General features: G+C 41.4%; 1 long non-coding RNA gene across 1 annotated transcript; it reads right to left on the reverse strand.

Moving 5' to 3' along the window:
• Window positions 1–21,131: 21,131 nt before the first annotated feature.
• LOC124260463 lies at window positions 21,132–22,353 on the reverse strand. The gene is made up of 3 exons (XR_006894087.1): window positions 22,137–22,353; window positions 21,615–21,671; window positions 21,132–21,226 (listed from the first exon to the last, which is right to left on the reverse strand). It is a non-coding gene; the product is annotated as an uncharacterized LOC124260463 (long non-coding RNA).
• Window positions 22,354–23,270: the final 917 nt, after the last annotated feature.

Here is a 23,270-nt window from a genome sequence, read left to right on the forward strand (position 1 = left end):
TTGATGTTTTTGTTCATGTTTTAAACCCGCGAAGATCCGGAATTGCACCCTGCTGTCGATCACTATATGGCAACCCGTGCAGATCCGGGTCCGAGTTGGTCTTCAGCAACCCATGCTTGTCATATAATGCGACTAACGGGATCGGGTGGTCAGGTTCGCTAACTTGGTTGCGGAGATCGATGCTCACGCTGTTGATCACTGGATTGTCTGGTCCAGACACGATTATTAACAAACCGCCATATAGCTGGAATGTTGCTGAGTGCGGCGTTAAACAACAGACAGGCGTTCTTATTATAAACTGAAGACACCATATTCAGGTGAGTTTCAGCGCCGTCACACCATATATGTGGTCCTAATGTAACCGTAACCGATACTCTATTGATCATGGGACGGGTAGATGTGCTGAGTGCAGTCATCTGCCCATAGTGTGTAACAAGATATTCTATTATTATCTTAATAATATATGGTATCAGTCATCTGACACAGTTTGAGAAATCACGTGATATTCATGTGGTTGTTATGTACTCACGTCCTGGGTCAGAGCAACCCAACCACAGTATTTGCCCATCATTATGCGAGACATATCCTACTGGGCCTCCTTTCACAAAGCGCTAAGGTGATCGTAAGTCACTTAGTTAACCTTAGTGCAATGTTAAAGAATGGGAGTTAAGGTTAACCTTAGTAAAGGTTGCTTCGTGAAAGGACCCCCTGGTCTGTAACTGGGACCCGCTTCAAACAACACAACAAATACAATTTGTGCAGCAATGCGGATTTTTATAATGATAACTATGTTTACGTAAGTTCTTCGTTTTTCCTCCTTGCTTATTTTGAGCAGTGCTGAGCATTTATCACGGAGCGAGGAAGGTCTATTGTTGGAGTCTGGGCCACGTCATACCGGTTAAGGAGTGTTTAGTTTTACGCCGCTTTTAGCAATATTCCTGCAATATCACGGCGGGGACACCAGAAATAGACTTCATGCGTTGTACCATGTGGGGAATCGAACCCAGGTCTTCGGTGTGACGAGCGAACGCTTTAACCACTAGGCTACCCCACCGCCCCAACACGGTAACGGAGGGTACATGTTGTTCCCCTTCCTGGCGCCCGGTAGGATGAAGTCAAAACAAGGGCTTCCACACCAGGATCCAGTGTAATGTATCTGAATTAACTATCCATGTTACAGTGACACCTCGAATCTCAGTATGCCAGCAGGAGCATAAATCCGAACTAGTACAAGCAGAAAATGGGACGGTGTGGTAGAGTACTACTAGTTAAAGCGTTCGCTCGTCACGCTACAGACCCAGGTTCTATTCCCCACATGGGTACAGACTTATTTCTGGTGTCCTCCGCCGCGAAATTGCTGTAATTTTGCTAAAAGCGGCACAAAATTGTAAAGTCAGTTTGAGTATAGATCTAGACGTGTTATGTGAACAGTGGAGAAACCAGTGGTTGATGTGATGAGCAAAGCCTTGTACGGGATATAATGACACGCAAGCAAGTCACCGAGCCTCGTCAACGTATCCACTTCGCTCTTATGACAGGCTACCCGTGAACATCCGGGTTAGAATTTATCTTCAGTAACCCATGCTTGTCGTAAGAGGCGACTAGCGGGATCGGGTGGTCAGGCCAGCTGACTTGGTTGACACAAGTCATCGTATCTCAATTGCTTAGATCGATGCCTATGCTGTTGATCACTGGATTGTCTGGTCCAGAGTCGACTATTACAGACCACCGCCATATAGCTGGAATATTGCTGAGTGCGGCGTAAAACTAAACTTAATCAATCAATCAATCAATCTCACGACAGGCACAATTTCCAGTGTCAACTATAATAACGTATTTCTGTTAATCCAATACAATGTCGAGCAAAAGAAACTATCCACTTGAAAACTGTATTTAACAAACTATTACAGACTTTATCAACAGGTTGCAAGGTTGAAAGCAGTCTGAAAACACTGACATCTAAGGTTCAAAACACGACCCTGAGACACGTATCATACATATGACCATCGAGTAAGCGCTCCGTGTTTGTGCTTTTTCAATCCACTGTCACATATGTGTGTATGCTTTCTTTTGGTCTTCAGTTTAGTTTGAAAAATACACGTGAAAAATACACGTGAAAAGATCGTGACAAAAAACAACAACAAAACAAACGAAGATCGCTGTGTTAAGCAAACGCGCTTGGACGTCTTGTTCCCATCAAGTCTACCCAACCTTATCATAGTAGGGTCAACGAACGGTCATCTCTAAGGACCGCCTCTATGCTCCAGTAGCTTAGTTTCGTGGAATGGCCGAAGGTTGTTACCTATCGAAACCCAGGTAACAAAACAATGCTGAATAATGTCACGTCGTGCATCAGACACAAACTGTGTGCGGTTCTCTGATTAAACAGACCTGTCCTCAAACGTCCTGCGTCTGTACAGTTTTACTGTGAACCATCACGAAACAGCGTGTTTCTTATTATATTCAATGTCTAATGTTTATTTCAAGGAAGCATCGGCTGAAGCCGGCGAAGAACAGGGTGCCGTTGTACAAAGCGATCTTAGCGTTAAAGTGACGTCGACCGTAACTTCCATACCGTAACATAGACTTAAGGTAGTCGCAGCGCTAAGGTTGTTTACAACAGCACCTAGGTCCGTATCCTTTTGAGCTGGCCCTCCATTGGGAATCCAGAACAGAATATGCAGGCCCGCCCGCTCACCTGCCCGCAAGCACGCACGCAAACATACACACGCATACACGCACGCGCCTAAATCCATTCATCCATCCTTTCTGCCTTCCTGCACGCACGCACGCACGCACGCACGCACGCACACACACATGCATAATGCTGTTAATCTAAGCACGCGTTGCCTTTTGATTTGTATTGTCAGCTGTTGGCTCAGAGCTTTAAACAAGGTACGTGTTGACCCATATCTATATCTGCTTGTGTAAACATATCGCGTTGTACGACTGCATAAATTGTTTAAAAGGGAATATCGCCTGGCCGTACAAATACAGATGTAGACTATTTGGGGTTATGTTGCTGACAAATACACATGCATGCACGCACGCACGCACACACAGGGACAAAAGTACTTACCGTACGCTTACGCAGTTGAGCACGCACGCACGCATAAATTTGCACGAATAATACGATATCGTTTTCACTCGCACGCATATGAACATTAGCACACAGCAACACAACTGCTCTTATAAATCCGGGTTAGAGTTGGTCTTTAGCAACACCCGCTTGACGTAGAGGCGACTAACGGGATCGGGTGGTCAGGTTCGCTGACTTGGTTGGCACATGTCATCGGTTCCCAATTGTGTAGATCGATGCTCTTGATGTCAGTCACGGGATTGTCTGGTTCAGACTCGATTATTTACAGACCGGCATACAGCTGGAAAATCCTGAGTGGGGCGTTAAACAAAACAAAAACATGGATATTAATGGATATACTTAGAACTCAATCTAGACGATGCATATTTGACTTCCTATAAAATCGGTTTGACAGACAAATACCACAATGAAGAAATAACATTTTTAGATTTAAAAAAAAAATGCAAATGAGTGTAGATATATGTGACTTCAATGGGTTAGTATACCGAGACACCTGTTAATGTGTTTCCGTGTTCATCAGACAAGTGATTTAACCTTCATTGCAATTCATTTCCCGTTCATTTGTCTGACGCCCAACGCAAATAACACCACGTCCTTTTAGACTGATCAGGTGTGTATTATGTAGCTTCAGTTGGATTACATAGATGGTGCTTCCATTTAGCGATACGTTGTACGTTGTATCTGTACCTCAACTATATGTCAGACACACTGGGGACATTTTAATACACCTGTTTTATTACGTTGTGCTTGGTGGTTGCCATGGTAACCTGAATAACATTTTGTGCCATATAATCGGCGTGGTGATGTACACTGATACTGTGTTGGGTTATCGGTTCGGGGACATGTTGATGTGTTCGGTACAATGGTGGGTGTTCCACGTGGCGTGGCAGTGTGGTAATGTGGTGTCGTGGCGTTTCGTGTCGTGGCGTGTCGTGTCGTGGCGTGGCGTGGCGTGGCGTTATGTTGTCATAGGGGGACGAAATGGTATGGTGGTGTCGTTACGTGGCGTGGCGTTATGTTGTCATAGAGTGACGAGATGGTACGTGGCGTGTCATGGCATGGAGTGGCGTGGCGTAGTCGTGTTACAGTGAAATCTGATGGTATGGCGATGTCGTTATAGAGTGTGGTGGTGTGGTGTGGTGTGTCGTGATGGAATGTGGGTTGAGTGTGTATAAAATGTAAGTTGGTAATTCATAATAACTATGGTCTAGTTGTGGTGAGGGCTGTGGTTGGTTAGTAGGGTAAGAAGATCTTGGCAGGTTGGGGCGTGTAGGAGTTGATATCGGTACAGAGGCTCTCCTCATGGTACCTCCTGGCGACAGCCAAGTAAACCTGTACCCCAAAACACGAACTTTAGTAGAACGTCTTAGAGTCGAAAGCAAGTCAGAGTCTACCTTTTTACACAAACAACAAACAACATTAAAGTCATTTCGAACAGCACCAAAGCAGGCTCAAATACCAGTGAATACATCTATAAGTTTACTCTCACAAAACCATTATCAGGTGTAGAACCGGTTGCTATGGTAATAATAATGTGTTCCTCTGACATCAGTTACTACCAAGTATGAAGACCCAGCCAAACACAACCAAACACAACTATTGTGCTGTCCTCCCTGTCGACATGATTGCAAGGCAGCTGATCGAGATAAGTGGCACTTATCCAACCGCTATAACAACTATAATGGTCCACATTCTCACCAGGAAAGGTCAGCGTACTGAGGCTGCCGTGATGTTGGTGAGAACGCCTGATTACCTCGTCAACTACTACCAACCTGCTGCAGCAGCAACTTCAGAATACCAGGCCAACGTGACCTGCAGCGGCTCCCCCTGCATGCCAGTACTCAGTGAGAATCATATCAGACCAACCTCTAGTTCCAGAAATAGAGTTATCTTGTTTAAAACTATCTATCTGCAACATTAAAGTATCCAGATTGAGAACAGACCAATGCTTTATGTCATTTAGACTTGCCAGTCAAAAATAGACTCTGATTCCTTCTGTCTGTTTTTCTCTAGGATTTAAGAAACAGACTCAAGTAGTGCCGTGTGTTTACACGTGGAAACAGGGCTATATGTATGCATGAAGATACAGGATAATAGTATACACATGGACACAGGATCATATGTATGTAAGTGGACACAGGGTCATATGTATATAAGTGGACACAGGATCATATGTAAGTGTGCAAACCTCTCAATGTATAAAATAGTTTAAATAAAGCAGTGAAAGTCGGTAAAATAAATCTGTTTCTAAGATGCTTCGGTGAAAGATCAAAGGCGCCGTAGTGATTAAAGCGTTGGCTCGTCACGCCGAAGACCCGGGTTCGAATCCCCACATGGGTACAATGTGTGAAGCCCATTTCTGGTGTTCCCCGCCGTGATGTTGCTGGAATATTGCTAAAAGCGGCGTAAAACTATATACCCAGGATCATATGTATGTACGTGGACACAGGATCATATGTACGTCGTCTTAACGTAGGGGGCAGACATCAGATCATGGACACAGTGTCGACATCGTTTGGGTCATATGTATGTAAGTGGACACAGGATCATATGTATGTACGTGGACACAGGGTCATGTTTTCGAACTCCGGGCACGGCATGCGTCATATGTATGTAAGTGGACACAGGATCATATGTATGTAAGTGGACACAGGGTCATATGTATATAAGTGGACACAGGATCATATGTATATGTACGTGGAGTGGACAGGATCATATGTATGTAGGAGTGGACACAGGATCATATGTATGTAAGTGGACACAGACACAGGATCATATGTATGTAAGTGGACACAGGATCATATGTATGTAACGTGGACACAGGGTCATATGTATGTATATGTGGACACAGGGTCATATGTATGTAAGTGGACACAGGATCATATGTATGTAAGTGGACACAGGGTCATATGTATATAAGTGGACACAGGGTCATATGTATGTAAGTGGACACAGGATCATATGTATGTACGTGGACACAGGGTCATATGTATGTAAGTGGACACAGGGTCATATGTATGTAAGTGGACACAGGATCATATGTATGTACGTGGACACAGGGTCATATGTATGTACGTGGACACAGGATCATATGTATGTAAGTGGACCCAGGATCATATGTATATAAGTGGACACAGGGTCGCATGTATATAAGTGGACACAGGATCATATGTATGTACGTGGACACAGGGTCATATGTATGTAAGTGGACACAGGATCATATGTATGTACGTGGACACAGGGTCATATGTATGTACGTGGACACAGGGTCATATGTATGTACGTGGACACAGTGTCATATGTATGTACGTGGACACAGGGGCGGTGGGGTAGCCTAGTGGTTAAAGCGTTCGCTCATCACGCCGAAGGTCAGGGTTCGATTCCCCACATGGGTACTCGCTACTCCCGCATAGCTGACACGTCATGAAAACAGCACTGATGAAATTGGCGTTAAAACCCAACTCGCATATTCTCTCATTTATCAACGTTTTCTCTGGGCCTCCAAGACTTTACATCAAACTTTGTCATGAGATCCCTTGTTGGTTGAGGTCAACTAAAGCAGTGTTAGGGGGATCAGCTGCACCTAGATCACCTAGACAATGTCAAACAATGGAACAAGTCTGTGCTGAAAAAGCTGAAAAACAACAGCGGTATTACTCATTTAATGGCCTATCGTCTTTTCCAGCTACTTTGTGTCTTTTTATAATGTGCATATTAATAATAGGATCTCACATACAGCGTTTAAAATAACAAGGATTACGATTCCAAGTGAAAGCATTTCCAAACGTGAGTTGCTTCCTGTTGTCTTTTATCATATCATCATCATCATCATCTTATTATTATTATTGTTATTATTATTATTATTCTTTTTCATCGTCGTCGTGTCGCTATAGGGCTGAAACAATCACAATGCAACGTCAAATTTTCATTCACTCATCGTCGTCTTCAACATCATTGTTACTATCACAGCCACATCTTCATCATCAAACAAGAAAAATGAAATAAGAAGCAACAAGATGTATTATGGAGTTACACCCCCTAATTGTTAGCAGCCGCGAGCAATCAATCTTGCTGATTAAATAACACAACACACGTCTTATAACTGAATGTTGATATGTTGCTTAAAAGTAGAACTTAAAAACAGACCTTAAAGGTCAACTGGTGGTATTTAATCTGATATATAAAGATTCACTTTGACCTCGGTAAGTTGACGTCACTAGCTGAGAGGTAAACCCACAAAACTGAGGGTCAGTGAGTCGAACGCCAGCGAAGTAGGCCCAGACAACACTCACACGCATACACCGGTTAATCTCGCGAGATGTTGACATATCAAGGTGATACTGACATATCCAATGTCATCACGAGCGCGTTATACGTGAAGCAGTGGATTAGTCTCAGCCGAACCTCTCCTGAAATGAAAGTACATCCCTCCCTTTCTGTCTCTACTTGTATACATTTCTTACTGTGTGTTTGTTATATGACCCTGTATCCGCGAGTACATATATGACCCTGTATCCGATAGTATATACATGACCCTATATCAAAGAGTATAATATATATGACCCTATATCAACGAGTATATATATGACCCTGTATCAAGGAGTATAATATATGACCCTGTATCAAGGAGTATAATATATGACCCTGTATCAAGTATGATATATATGACCCTATATCAAGGAGTATATGACCCTATATCAACGAGTATAATATATAGCCCTATATCAACGAGTATAATATATGACCCTATATCAACGAGTGTAATATATGGCCCTATATCAACGAGTATAATATATGACCCTATATCCACGAGTATAATATATGACCCTATATCCTATATATAACCCTATATCCACGAGTATAATATATGACCCTATATCAACGAGTATAATATATGAGTATAACGATATGGCCCTATATCCACGAGTATAATATATGACCCTATATCCACGAGTATAATATATGACCCTATATCAACGAGTATAATATATGGCCCTATATCAACGAGTATAATATATGACCCTATATCAACGAGTATAATATATGGCCCTATATCAACGAGTATAATATATGGCCCTATATCAACGAGTATAATATATGGCCCTATATCAACGAGTATAATATATGACCTTGTATCAATGAGTATATTTATGACCCTGTATCAACGAGTATAATAAATGACCCTGCATCAACGAGTACATATATGACCCTGTATCAACGAGTGCATATATGACCCTGTATCAATGAGTATAATATATGACCCTGTGTCCCCTCTGTGTTTAAATGTGACATTGTGGTCCCTCTGTATATATTGTGACACCATATTCATGTTTGCATCACGATAAATTGCAGATAATTTCCATGTTGCCATCAGTTTGGGCAAACCTGCATACGGCCTTCGACAAACAAAACATGCATTAATCAACTCTAACCCTAACATCAATAGACAACAATGCAATCAACAAAACAGAACAAAGTCCTCGTGATGAACAAATGTGAAAATAAACACACACTACCCTGGCACTGGACGAGCATAACCTTTCACGAACGGTGCTAACTAGGAGCCAACCACTGTGAAGTCGTTCCCACCACTGAAGTTCAAAGCAAGTCGGTATTAACTGAACGTTTAAACAGGCTAATTTACAAGGCGGCATATAGAATGGATTAACGTGGACAATCCGGGAGATTAGTGAGTTGTTGCGGTACATTGTACGTGAAGTTTTGTGAATAGATAATTATGGATCAGTGTAAGGTCAGTTTGACATGGACCGGCGAACACCATGACGGGCTATGGCTATGATAATAACTTGTACACTTGCTCTATGTGATGTGCAGGTGCGTGAAGTGGATGAATGTAGTCTGTTTGTGTCCAGTTTGAGGACTGTTTGTGTCCAGTTTGAGTACTGTTTTATTCTGTGTGAACCCTATTTGTGTCCTGTTTGAGTGCTGTTTTATTTCTGTGAGAACCCTGTTTGTGTCTAGTTTAAGTCCAGGTTGAGTCAAGTTTGAGTACTGTTTTATTTCTGTGTGAATCCTGTTTGTGTCCTGTTTGAGTGCTGTTTTATTTCTGTGTGAACCCTGTTTGTGTCCAGTTTGAGTGCTGTTTTATTTCTGTGTGAATCCTGTTTGTGTCCAGTTTGAGTGCTGTTTTATTTCTGTGTGAACCCTGTTTGTGTCCAGTTTGAGTGCTGTTTTATTTCTGTGTGAATCCTGTTTGTGTCCTGTTTGAGTGCTGTTTTATTTCTGTGTGAACCCTGTTTGTGTCCAGTTTGAGTGCTGTTTTATTTCTGTGTGAACCCTGTTTGTGTCCTGTTTGAGTGCTGTTTTATTTCTGTGAGAACCCTGTTTGTGTCCTGTTTGAGTGCTGTTTTATTTATGTTTTAACCCTGTTTGTGTCCTGTTTGAGTGCTGTTTTATTTCAGTTTGAACCCTGTTTGTGTCCTGTTTGAGTGCTGTTTTATTTCTGTGTGAACCCTGTTTGTGTCTAGTTTGAGTACTGTTTTATTCTGTGTGAACCCTGTTTGTGTCCTGTTTGAGTGCTGTTTTATTTCTGTGTGAACCCTGTTTGTGTCCAGTTTGAGTGCTGTTTTATTTCTGTTTTGAACCCTTTTTGTGTCCTGTTTGAGTGCTGTTTTATTTCTGTGAACCCTGTTTGTGTCCTGTTTGAGTGCTGTTTTATTTCTGTTTGAACCCTGTTTGTGTCCTGTTTGAGTGCTGTTTTATTTCTGTGTGAACCCTGTTTGTGTCCTGTTTGAGTGCTGTTTTATTTCTGTGTGAATCCTGTTTGTATCTTGTTTGTGTCCTGTTTGTGTCCTGTTTGTGTCCAGTTTGTGTCCTGGTTTGTGTCCTGTTTGTGTCTTGTTTGAGTAATGTTTGTGTCCTGTTTGTGTCCAGTTTGTGTCCTGGTTGAGTCCAGTTTCTGTCATGTTTGTGTCCTGTTTGAGTACTGTTTGTGTCCTGATTGAGTCCTGTTTGTGTCCAGTTTGAGTAATGTTTCCTGTTTGTGTGTGTTTTGTGTCCTGTTGTTTGAGTCCTGTTTGTGTCCTGTTTGTGTCCTGTTTTGTGAGTACTGTTTGTGTCCAGAGTTTGAGTACTGTTTGTGTCCTGTTTGTGTCCTGTTTGTGTCCTGTTTGTGTCCTGTTTGAGTCCTGTTTGTGTCCTGTTTGTGTCCAGTTTGTGTCCTGTTTGTGTCCAGTTTGTGTCCTGTTTGTGTCCAGTTTGGGACTGTTTGTGTCCAGTTTGAGTCCAGTTTGAGGACTGTTTGTGTCCAGTTTGAGGACTGTTTGTGTCCAGTTTGAGGACTGTTTTATGTCCAGTTTGAGTCCCTGTTTGTGTCCAGTTTGAGTCCAGTTTTTGTTACTGTTTTATTTTTGTGTCCTGTTTGTGAGTCCTGTTTTATTTTGTGTCCAGTTTGTGAGTAGTACTGTTTTATTTCTGTGTGAGTCCTGTTTGTGTCCAGTTTGAGTACTGTCTTATTTCTGTGTGAATCCCGTTTGTGTCCTGTTTGAGCACTGTTTTGTTTCTGTGTGAATCCTGTTTGTGACCAGTTTGAGCACTGTTTGTGTCCAGTTTGAGTACTGTTATATTTCTGTGTGAATCCTGTTTGTGTCCTGTTTGAATCCTGTTTTATACCAGTTTGTGTCCGGTTTGAGTACTGTTTGTCCTGTTTGTGGCCAGATTGAGTACTGTTTGTGTCCTGGTTGTGTCCAGATTGAGTACTGTTTGTGTCCTGGTTTGTCCTGTTTGAATCCTGTTTGAGTACTGATTGAGTCCTGTTTGTGTCCTGTTTGAGTCCTGTTTTATATTGTTTGTGTTTGTGTCCAGTTTGAGTCCTGTTTGAGTCCTGTTTGTGTCCTGTTTGAGTCCAGTTTGTTTGTGTCCTGTTTGTGTCCTGTTTGTGTCCTGGTTGAGTCCAGTTTGTGTCCTGTTTGTGTCCTGTTTGTGTCCTGTTTGAGTCCTGTTTGTGTCCTGTTTGAGTCCAGTTTGAATGTCCAGATTGAATTGTTTGTGTCCTCGTTGAGTCCTGTTTGTGTCCAGTTTGTGTCCTGGTTGAGTCCTGTTTGAATCCTGTTTGAGTCAAGATTGAGTCCTGTTTGTGTCCTTTTTGAGTCCTGTTTTAGACCAGTTTGAATGTCCAGATTGAGTGCTGGTTGAGTCCTGTTTTAGACCAGTTTGAATGTTCAGATTGAGTACTGTTTGAGTCCTGTTTTAGACCTGTTTGAGTACTGTTCGTGTCCAGATTGAGTCCTGTTTGTGTCCTGTTTGAGTGCTGTTTTAGACCAGTTTGAATCCTGTTATAGTCCTGTTTGTGTCTGTTTTGAGTACTGTTTATGCCCAGTTTGTGTCCAGTTTGAGTTCTTGTCCTGGTTGAGTCATGTTTGAGGTTGATGGTATCACTCACACATGGCTCTGTATATGTATCATTTACGAAACTGTAAGTATGTATATTTATTAAAACCTAAATCTGCATACCGGGTATAATAATGAAACTAATTAGGTGTAACTGATTAATGAACTAAACTGACGTGCAAAAGAAAGTACACACATGGTGCTTTGATAATATTTTCCGAAAAATAACGTACGGATTTCGAACAGTGTTTGATTGTAACTGATTGTAAATCACAACATTTTGTACGTATGAATGTCTAGGCTAAAATTTGGTTATTTGGAGGATGAAAAAGGATTTTTTCAAACACGAAAACAGCCAGGTCAATAATCATTAACTCTGATTGCTGTACTTTCTGATAACCAACTATGATATGACTGACAAGACCTTGTCATCCAACTGACACGACCTCGTCACTCCCAGTGACACGTGTAATTATGTCAATACATATCACAAGCCAGTATCCTGATATCACGGAACACGTCACGCCTTTCGACACAGTCCCATTACATGAATATATGCACTGATGCACTTTCCTTGGGTCAAGGTCAAGTATAACGTTCCAGGATGACATTGGCCCTTTAGCCAGTGAATGTTGGGTTTTACGCCATTTTTAAGGTATCAAGTGTGAATTGAGCCGATGGTTCAAAATTTTGTGTTAGGTTTTGCGCCGCTTTTAGCAATATTACAGCAATATCACGGCGGGGGACATCAGAAATGGGCTTCATGTATTGTACCCATGTAGAGAATCTAACTCGAGTCTTCGGGGTGAGGGGCGGTGGGGTAGCGTAACTGGTTAAAGCGTTGGCTGGTCACGCCGAAGACCCGGGTTCGATTCCCCACATGGGCACAATGTGTTAACCCATTTCTGGTGTGCCTAAATCGTAAAACCAAACTCAGTCAGTCAGTCTTCGGGGTGACGAGGGCGGTGGGGTAACCCAGTGCCTAAATCGTTAGCTCGTCTCGCCGTGGCCTGGGTTCGATTCCCCACATGGGTACAATGTGTGAAGTCCATTTCTGGTGTCCCCCGCCGTGATATTGCTGTATTATTGCTATAAGCGGTGTAAACCTCAACTCATTCAATCACTAACTTCGGCGTGACGAGCGAACGCTAAACCACTAGGCTACCCCACCGCCCCATCATATCAATATGTCCAATGAGTTGTTTCAACAGACAAACAGTTTTATTCAGGGATGAAAGGCAACCTGCCATGATATATTGCATGGTTACTGTTTGTCAGCCCTTGTCAAACGGTACCTTTATTGTATTGTTAAGCACGATATTAATATGACGTTGCTGATTCCATATTAAAATGCAGTCAAATATATATGCTATTGACCTTAAACTACCTCTCCAAAGTGTGGGCGTCTATTCACTAGTTTCACCGTTTGGAGTCATCCATTCGAACACTCACACGTCCCTACACTTCTTGCATTGTTTTCCTAATTCCCATATTCAAGCATTGATGAAGTGAGAGAGTGAGCGAGTTTAGTTTTACGCCGCTTTTAGCAATATTCCGGCAATATCACGGCGGGGGACACCAGAAATGGGCTTCACACGTTCTACCCATGTGGGGGATCGAACCCGGGTCTTCGGCATGACGAGGAACGCTTTAACCACTAGGCTACCCGGCCACATCGACGATGTGTAAGAGAATCATTGTCTGCAGCATTCCAGCAATGTCATTCCTCTCAGAAAGTAAAACAATCAAGTGTCAGGGCACCGTCACAACCTGCGTCTGAGATGAGATTTAAAAAATATATTTATATATAATAAATTGTTCCATTATAAATGTCCACTGGACGTGCCCGATACCAGAAAATATATTCTGTCTTAAGCAGAAATCCCATTGTTATTTAGGGAATGTCATGACGAGGGTTCCCCGTCGTCCCAGGCAACTGAATTTTCTGTGCAGAGTTGCTTCCCAAAGAAGTGCCAGGAACCTATGACATTGGGGTCGAGTCTTAGATTCGTCCCGAATATGTATCGGAACTTCCGGGCAAAGGAAAGCAAGCACCCATATTTGACACTAAATATATCCCAAAAACTAACGGGTATTCCATGGTGCTGTATGTGATACGGGTACCATAGGTGATATTACATCCATCATATCAATGAGTGAGTGAGTGAGTGAGTGCGTGAGCTTAGTTTAACGCCGCACTCAGCAATATTCCAGCTATATGGCGGCGGTCTGGAAATAATCGAGTCTGGACCAGACAATCCAGTGATCAACAGCATGAGCATCGATCTGCGCAATTGGGAACCGATGACATGTGTCAACCAAGCCAGCGAGCCTGACCACCCGATCCCGTTAGTCGCCTATTACGACAAGCATGGGTTGCTGAACACCTATTCTACCCCGGATCTTCACGGGTCTCATATCAATGAATATCACGTGACGTGCACATGACGTCTAAAGGAATACGGCATTGCAATTTCACAGAGCATAGGAATGAAGAAGTGTATACCACCCGTGAAGATCAGGTTTAGAATTGTCCTTCAGCAACCCATGATTGTCGTAAGGGCGACTCATGGGATCGGGTGGTCAAGATCGCCAACTTCGTTAGACGCAGCCGAGTTGTAATACATAGTATTTGTCCTAATTCCTGCTACACGTCGCGCGCTCTCTACCAGTCAAATCGCTTAGATCTGTGTCCACCTCAGAGTGACGTCCCTTTTTGTTTATGTTGCTATCATGTCGGTGACACGACTGAAACAAATCGACCTTACCACAGAAGAAACCGACCAACTTCGATTTAAACTTTCCTTTCTTTTTTAGTGACTGCGATATGTAGGCTGACATTGACGTTGGCGTTTTTTTCTTCACTCGACACATCCACGTTGCCACTTAATACGTGAGAATCTCGCGTGCTCCGGCAGTTTGGGGTTGGTCACCGATATTCCGGATTGGTCAAAATCCAAAATGGCGGCCACTCGGCGACTACCACCCGTTTTTTCCCAGGGAGTTTAGTACGGTGTTGTTTTTAATGCCAGCTAAGGTTTACATCATTCATTGGAATACTTTTCTATCATACGATCCTATGAACTCAAGCTATTAGGTGCATTATCATAGATAAATTGTCAGGTTTTTCGTGTGACTGCGATATGTAGACTGACAGTAACGTTAGCGTTTTTTTCTTCACTCGACACATCCACGTTGCCGAGTAATACGTGAGAATCTCGCGAGAGACGAGTTGTATGCGACTCCATACACAAATAACAGTCGATACCACCTTTGTTGTTATTATAGTCTGTTTGCAGTGAAAACGTACTGATGAATATCAATTTAAACAAAAAGGTAAATCGAATAAAGTGAAATTAAGATTGCGAATCCTCATATTTTTACTTTGCCAACTGAACATTTAAATGTCAGAATTTTATTCAACTTAGGATAAACGTTGTTTAACAAACGATCATAGTTTCAAATCGCTACTATTGGTTTGTATTACAAGGGGGTATACACATTAAATGAAACACCGAGAAGAAGTAGAGTTGGTCTTAGTTAACGCTCATCACGTACCGCACGTGCATTTGTTTGACTGTTCCAACTACTGCGCTTACACCCATGTAATACAAACCAATAATAGCGATTTGAATGTATGACCGTATGTTAAACAACTTTTATCCTAAGTTGAATAAAATTCTGAGATTTAGATGTTCAGTTGGCAAGGTAAAATTATGAGGATTCGCAATCTTAATTTCACTCTATTTGGAATTCATCGGTACGTATTCACTGCAAACAGACTAAACAAGTTGTATGCTACAAGTTAACGATGTTGCGAAGAGTCGTACCGTGTGAACACTCCTTTAGTGGACACATATCATTGCATTCTTATTGTGTAGATGGATGCTCATGATGTTGGTCACTGGTTTGTCTGGGCCAGACTAAAATATTTACAGACAGTCGCAATATAGCTGGAGTATTGCTGAGTGCGGCGTAAAACAACAAACAAACAAACTCCAAGTGTATACTTTCAGCCAAGGTTTGTCCGCATCACACCCGAACACGCTGAGTGAGTGAGTTTATTTTTACGCCGATCTCAGCAATATTCCAGCAATATCACAGCGGGGGACACCAGAAATGGGCTTCACACATTGTACCTATGTAGGGAATCGAACCTGGGTCTTCGGCGTGACGAGCGAACGGTTTAACCACCAGGCTACCCCACCGCCAATAACACGTGGATTTCACCAAAGCTCTAACCGTTCTATCCCCAATCGCTTTCCCCCATCAAGCTAGCACTCTAGAAACACTCTAGAAAACACGCTTTCCCCCATCAAGCTAGCACTCTAGAAACACGCTTTCCCCCATCAAGCTTGCACCCTAGAAACACAGCATATAAACACTTAAACCAAGCTCAAACACTCACTGTTGTCAACGTATTTGTTTCGAGAAAAAAAAATCATTTTCCTCACAACCACGGACATGATAAAGCACTATATTTTACAACCCCTAAACAGGCAACTTAGTGCACTTTCAACATGAGCTCCCCTGAAAAAATTATTGTATTTAAACCTTGCCGACTTACAATAGTTAAACAGGCAACGTACTCAATTCCATTTTGAATTTCTCATTTCAAGTATATAGATTATAAAGTATAAAATTCATCGTCGTTTAACAAAACATAGACATAAAACTAAACAAGTTTGATGTACTTCGGCCACTCCCACCTCCGTTATAAATAGCATGACCATTAAGAAAAGCCACACCCCCTGTGATGTCATGTGCCCCGTGGTTGTGACCCCAGCAGTCGCGTGGGTGGACATACCATACGCTAAGCTGTACACACAGTGAATCCCTCTCACCGTCATGAGCTTGCACCAGGTCTCTGGTGACTAAGGCACCTGATTGGCCAGGTCTGCTGGCCTGTTTGTGTCATGTTTGATAACCCGGTGTGAATTGTTATGACAACGGGACGGTTGTTTCTCTTTATTTGATGGGGTGATGAAATGTGCTTTTTTATTACATGGCTTAAGTAGAAGAATACATGGTCAAGCATTACTTTTTACACTCTTCGAAAAAAAGTAGGGGACAATCGGACACAACTTAATATTTCAAAAAATTAACAGATATTAATTTCTAAAAACAGCAATAGTTGTATGAAAATAATGAACACATTTTGAACACATTACAATCGGAAGTAAAGTATGATAGTATATGTTATGACCGCCAACGATGTAGGAGTTTCCAAGATGACGGGTTTTTATCACCAGTGCGCAACCGCTACAGTTTGTAACACATTGCGTTACCTCGACGAGGCTTAATGTATCAACGTGCCGGTGGCGATTTCTAAATAATATCTTATGTGGAGTTTACTAGCTGAGAGCTGTGAGTGTTTTTCAAAGTTTCGTCTTTTTCAACTGGCTTCACCGAAGTGGTACACGAGACAGCTGCGTCACTTCAATCTATCCTCCATCATTGAGTCGCCACACCGTGGTATTACTGAAATACTGTTTACAGGTACTGTGTGAACAGCGAGCGTTCACTTAGCATTCCGCGTACACGAACATTAAAATCGACGGAACGTATTGAAAGCGGCGTAATACAAACTCACTCACTCACAACCCATGAAACCAACCCAACCAACCAAGCAAACAAACAAACAAACAAACAAACAAACAAACAAACAAACAAACAAACAAACAATCAATCAATCAATCAATCAATCAATCAATCAATCAATCAATCAATCAATCAATACGTTTTTATGAATGAATGGATGACAATTCTGCGCGTACTAGTACAAACTCACAATTCGTGAACAATACAAGTACTGCAACAACTACGTCAGTAGTATTTCCCAGATAGCATTCTGACGTTGGGCCAACGTAATTGTGACCGTCGGGCCACCGTTGGCTCAACATAGCAAGCAATACACTCTTCAAGGTGAATTCACTTTGGGCTCTGTCCATGAAACAGCAACGCAATTAGACGCTCTGTTGGACACCTCTGGACAGCAGCTTGATGTAGGCGCGAGAAACAATATAAAGTGTTTCTGAATGCAATTAGTTAATATATTGCGCATATTTCTAAACAATTTTCAAGTCTATATTTATCACAAATAATTCAAAATAATATTAAAAAAGAGTTGATTTTCATTATTATTTTCAATTAACAACCATCAGACAACAGGCCCGGCAAAAATCCCCAACACAATGATGTGAAACATTTAAATCTTTCTTGGCCTTACTCCAGAAATGTATCACTGAGGGCAAGTGTGAGAGCAACATAGTCTCTATCTGTCTCACACTCCATTTTCTTGATCAGTTAAAAAAAGTTAAACTTTGATTATGACAACATTATAATGAACCAAATATAAATCTGGTTTAGATGACCTTGGTTTAGATGACCTTAATTGTATTAAATCTATCTACATCTACCACGCTGCCATAGCAACCATCACTGTCCACCACAACTACTGGCAACATATTCAATATTTCAATGTGACAACATTATTTCAGCCATGTGCTAGATTCGGACAAATATATACGACTTTTAATGTAACTAAGCAACAAATCGATTCTCTTTCAACATACACACTTTTAGAATCAAGTGTGGAAAATAAATACAAATATTTATCTGAAATCCAAACCATATGCTTCGATAGTTTGAAACACTTATGCCATAAACGACAGTCACTTTAACTACTTCATAAACTGCCTTGTCACCTGTTACCGAAGACGCTCGATTCGTCATTAACGCGCCTGTCACCGGTGTCACGTGACATCACGTGACATATGGCGTGAGGTGGCTTGTTAATGGGTACAGAAATTGCAGCAGACACAACAAAAGAACCAGAAACGCACGAGTTCTTGTTACTATAGTGTCAACATTGACGTATGTGGTTATATTATTCAGCATGACAGTTCAGCCAGGCGTTAGGTAAACATATATACTCTTTTAAAAAAGTAGGGGAACATCATTTTTAATTTACGATTTAAAAAAATGGAGATATATGTTGATATGATATGAGAGTGCATCACCACTTGCACTTCCTTATGACCATAGTTGTTTGTACAGTAATCGCTCTTGAAAGATGATTGGTGTTTGACGTGAAATTTGTATGTGTACGATTTCATTTTCAAACAATAAAAAATAAACGACCAGAAACACTAACAACTGTGTGATGCAAGATGATTGTCAAAATTAATGGTCTACAGTGATTAATCTACCTTCTTGAAAACCGTCAAAATCAAGAATGACACCCCATGCACGTGCATTGCATCCCATGCTTTGTGTTTAGGGGTGGTGATAAATAGAAATGGTGGCGTGTTCATAAGATGTCTGTCTTTGAAAAGTTCTTAACGCTTATACTTCCAATCCAAATGGAAAGTTCAGGTCCCCCTACTTTATTAAGAGTATATGTTACAGTAATGGTGGCAATGTTCACATACAGGTCGGGATGCACAGGTCCCCCTACTTTATTAAGAGTATATGTTACAGTAATGGTGGCAATGTTCACATACAGGTCGGGATGCACAGGTCCCCCTACTTTATTAAGAGTATATGTTACAGTAATGGTGGCAATGTTCACATACAGGTCGGGATGCACAGGTCCCCCTACTTTATTAAGAGTATATGTTACAGTAATGGTGGCAATGTTCACATTACAGGTCGGGATGCACAGGTCGGGTCCCCTACTTTATTAAGAGTATATGTTACAGTAATGGTGGCAATGTTCACATACAGGTCGGGATGCACAGGTCCCCTACTTTATTAAGAGTATATGTTACAGTAATGGTGGCAATGTTACAGTAATGGCGGCAATGTTCACATACAGGTCGGGGTCACAGGTCCCCTACTTTATTAAGAGTGCATGTTACAGTAATGGTGGCAATGTTCAAGAGTCGGGATGTTACAGTAATGGTGGCAATGTTCACATACAGGTCGGGATGCACGGGTCCCCCTACTTTATTAAGAGTATATGTTACAGTAATGGTGGCAATGTTCACATACAGGTCGGGATGCACGGGTCCCCCTACTTTATTAAGAGTATATGTTACAGTAATGGTGGCAATGTTCACATACAGGTCGGGATGCTAGGGTTGTGAACGTGGCTGGGTTTGGAATCACAATCGGCGGTTAACTTATTTTGTAGTGCACCAAAGATGTTGTAACAGTTAGATGCTACTGTCAATCATTGTGAAACCTTTCCTGAAAACAATACATGTTGTGTTTCCGCAAACAATCATATTGGTTGGTTGGTTGTTTAACGCCGCGCTCAGCTGTATTCCAGCTGTATGACGGCGGTCTGTAAATAATCGAGTCTGGACTAGACAATCCAGTGATAAACAGCAATAGCATCAATTTACTCAATTGGGATGCGATCACATGTGTCAACCAAGTCAGCGAGCCTGACCACCCGATCCCGTTTGTCGCCTCTCACGACAAGCATGGGCTGCTGAAGATCAGTTTCATCCCGCGGATCTACCTGTAGTCCTGTATAAAGTGAATGTTTATAATGCCGTTTGTCCATAGGGCGTGCTAGACTTCAGGTGGAAGGAAGACCCAACGGGACGGAGACCGTAGCAAACCCAGCAAAACCGTAAAGCAATAACCCACGGATATTGATGTGAAAAAACGAACCTGGGTATATTGCAAGACTACGGGACGCAACGTTTTATGCATTAGAACGGATATTTTGGTGAAACAGCAAGCTGAACAAGTGAATCGGAGAAATCTAGAATTCGAACCCGGAAATTCGCATGGAAAAGGGACGCAACTCTAAGCGTTTCAGGCTTGATATTGTGGTGAGCAGGCAAGCATCACCAGAGAATCAGGGAAATATTGGATTCTAACAGGATCCATTTAGCGCTAAGGGACGCAACTCTTTGCGCCCTAACCCACTGGGACAACTGCGAAACGCTAGAACTTTATAAATTTCAATTGACCATAGATGAATATGTGAAACCTAATCAGCTGGTTCAGACACTGATTCAACAACACTTTCAGACACGTGCTTAGAAAATCTGTAGACTTCGACGGTCGTCTGGAAAGGAAGATCAGCCGAGTGCAGTGTTGAAAGACTTAGGTCTAATTATAGAGAAAGTTTGGCATCAACCGCATTACTTGTGAGGTGTAACTGGGCCGAAGGCTCAGTTCCAGGAATTCTTGCCTCTGATCCAAGAACGTGCAGGCGTTTCATTCAGTGACTGAAGTCTATCCGACCTGGCGCTTCCCGTCTGGTGACGTCATAGACACAGGTGGCGCTGCTTGGGAGCGTTGTTAAGTGAGTGAGTGCGTGAGTGAGTGTTTCACGATCGACCAGAAATATTACAAAATGACTAAGGATTGGACAAACCGGCATTAACCAGTATCGATAACAGTTCCACGATGCGGGGAAGGGTGGGGGTGGGGACAATGGTACGTATTTTTGCACTCTTTGTAACCAGGGCCGTAGTCAACTTTTCTTAATAAGGGGGGCACTATCAATGTGAAAAGAGGGTTGTATAAATATTTTGATGCATTAAAAGTAATCTGTAAAAAAATTTCGGGCTAGTGAATTATTTTGTTGGCTAGCAAACCAGACTGGCCAGCAAAATTCGGACACTATTTCACACACTGATTGTGGCCCTCCTCCTATATTAATACTACACGTGGTCCAACCAACGTCAGATCCGACTCACACTCTTTAGTTTGTTACAGCTGGTTAAACGCCAAGTAATGTCAAAGGATCACATGACTCGCTGTAGGGGTGAGGTGCGGTTTATTCAGATACTATATATCATACTTCAAGCCCTGAAACACACATAACATTCTTAGAAACATGTACACATTACATAATGTTTTGCATAGGTATCACAATTAGCTTACCACAATTAATTCTGTAGTCTAACATTTACACATGTGAATTATACCACATTATAAACTGTCAAAGGAAATATTAATAGCATGAAACTATATGCACAACGTTGGTTGTGACACCAAGGGAGATAATTCATTGCCAAATAACACATTTGCCCAAATAATGTTAAATTACAAAAATATGTACACATATCTGACAGACAATAAAGTTCACAATTAACATGACATACAACCAGATAAATATTTGGTAACCCTTAAAGGTTACCCGAAAGGTGTACATAAAAAAAAAGGATATACATTGACATATTAAAATACATCTTACCCATTTGTGGAATAGAGCCTTACGGATTAATCCGTGTTGAGCTGATACATATGTGACCTGCCAATTACAAACATCGTTCATCATTGTGACAATACATTCACCGTCACTGACGATCTACGTTCACACAACGCAAAGAAAACCATTGTAAGCACATACAAAGGGAAAGCTGAGCACCATGGTTGCTCATACAGAACATTCACCAACATGACAATGCTTTCACAATTTGTTCTGCTCTCCACTCACAGAACACACAGAAAACCAGTGCACTTAAATACATTTAGAAAACTGAGGGAAATGGTTGTAAAAACAGAACATTACTTACAATGCTATTTGGTTTTACATGAGTTATAATACAATACAACATGAACTTTGGCTTTAAGGTAATTAACCAAGTTTAGTAGGTTTACAACATGACCATATATTACAAATTACCAAATAACATTTAGACTGCAATTAATTTAATGGAGATGTCAAAGAACAAATACACTTAAGCATAATTTAGTGTTAAAGTATTTAACTAACCTGTTTGATGCTGTGTAGTAGACCTTGTTGCCTTGTTGCCTGGGTGCTGTGCTGTGCTAAAGTGTTTCTACTGGGGTGCTCATATTGGTGCTTGGGAATTATGGGAATTTGAAATTAGCCAATTAAAAGCTAGGAATTAGGGTCATGTGATAAACAATAATCCAGAATGAGACCATACTCTAGATCCAGCATATTTTGTGAATCCTAAACATAATAAGAACGTTTCAGATGAATGAAATTCATCTGAAATACTTGACAAATACAACCAAATATCAATATGATTGACATATGCATAAAACCACAAACTTTAGAACACTACCACCAACCTTCAATATTTTTAGTGACCTTTTTATGACTTATATAATATTTTTATTCTTATTTTACTTGTAAACAATAAAACACTATAACACCATTTTATATTCAATAATTGTAAAATAGTTCTATACAAACAAACCAAACTGACTTATTAAAAACATGAAAAATGTCTCTGCTACACACTACCCCCCTATCAAAAAATGACGTCCCTGTCATCACTCAGTTATCCTTGACAACCGACAAGAGAACATCTGATACTTTCGAAGGTAATGTGTAGTAAGTTCCACTGGTTGCAAGATGTTCCAAAAATCTTGCTTTCTCCAACCAATCTGGTGGTCGACCTGCTTGTGACATTACAAATTCACCACTAGTTTGCCATGCAGGTTTCCGTCTAGCTCTTTCTGATCGTCTGATCTGAGCATGTGGAATGTCTTGAGCAGGAGTTTGAATCCTTGTATCATTCACTGGTGCATTCTCGTGACTACTATTAGTCTCTGTGTCAATATCATCCGAAACACTGTCAATACTAGTTGCAACATCTGTGACGTTGTCTACGTCAGGGGCAACAGCAAGCTCTGTGACGTCAGAATCATTAATGACAGTTTTATCTCTAATGGAAGTGACATCAACAAGATCTGTGGTATCCTGATCTTCAATCAATAATGTGGACTCTGATTCTGGTGGGGAATCACCACTGATATATTCCACTGTTCCAGTTACTTGCTCAGTTTCATCTGGCATAACGTCATCAACAAGGACTAAACTACCTTCATCCTGTTTCTTTGTTTCCATCTGTGTAACCTCAGCACCAGTCATGTT

Source organism: Haliotis rubra, unplaced genomic scaffold, assembly GCF_003918875.1.
Source record: "Haliotis rubra isolate DU_JTF1 unplaced genomic scaffold, ASM391887v1 Scf764, whole genome shotgun sequence".
Lineage (NCBI taxonomy): Eukaryota > Metazoa > Mollusca > Gastropoda > Lepetellida > Haliotidae > Haliotis > Haliotis rubra.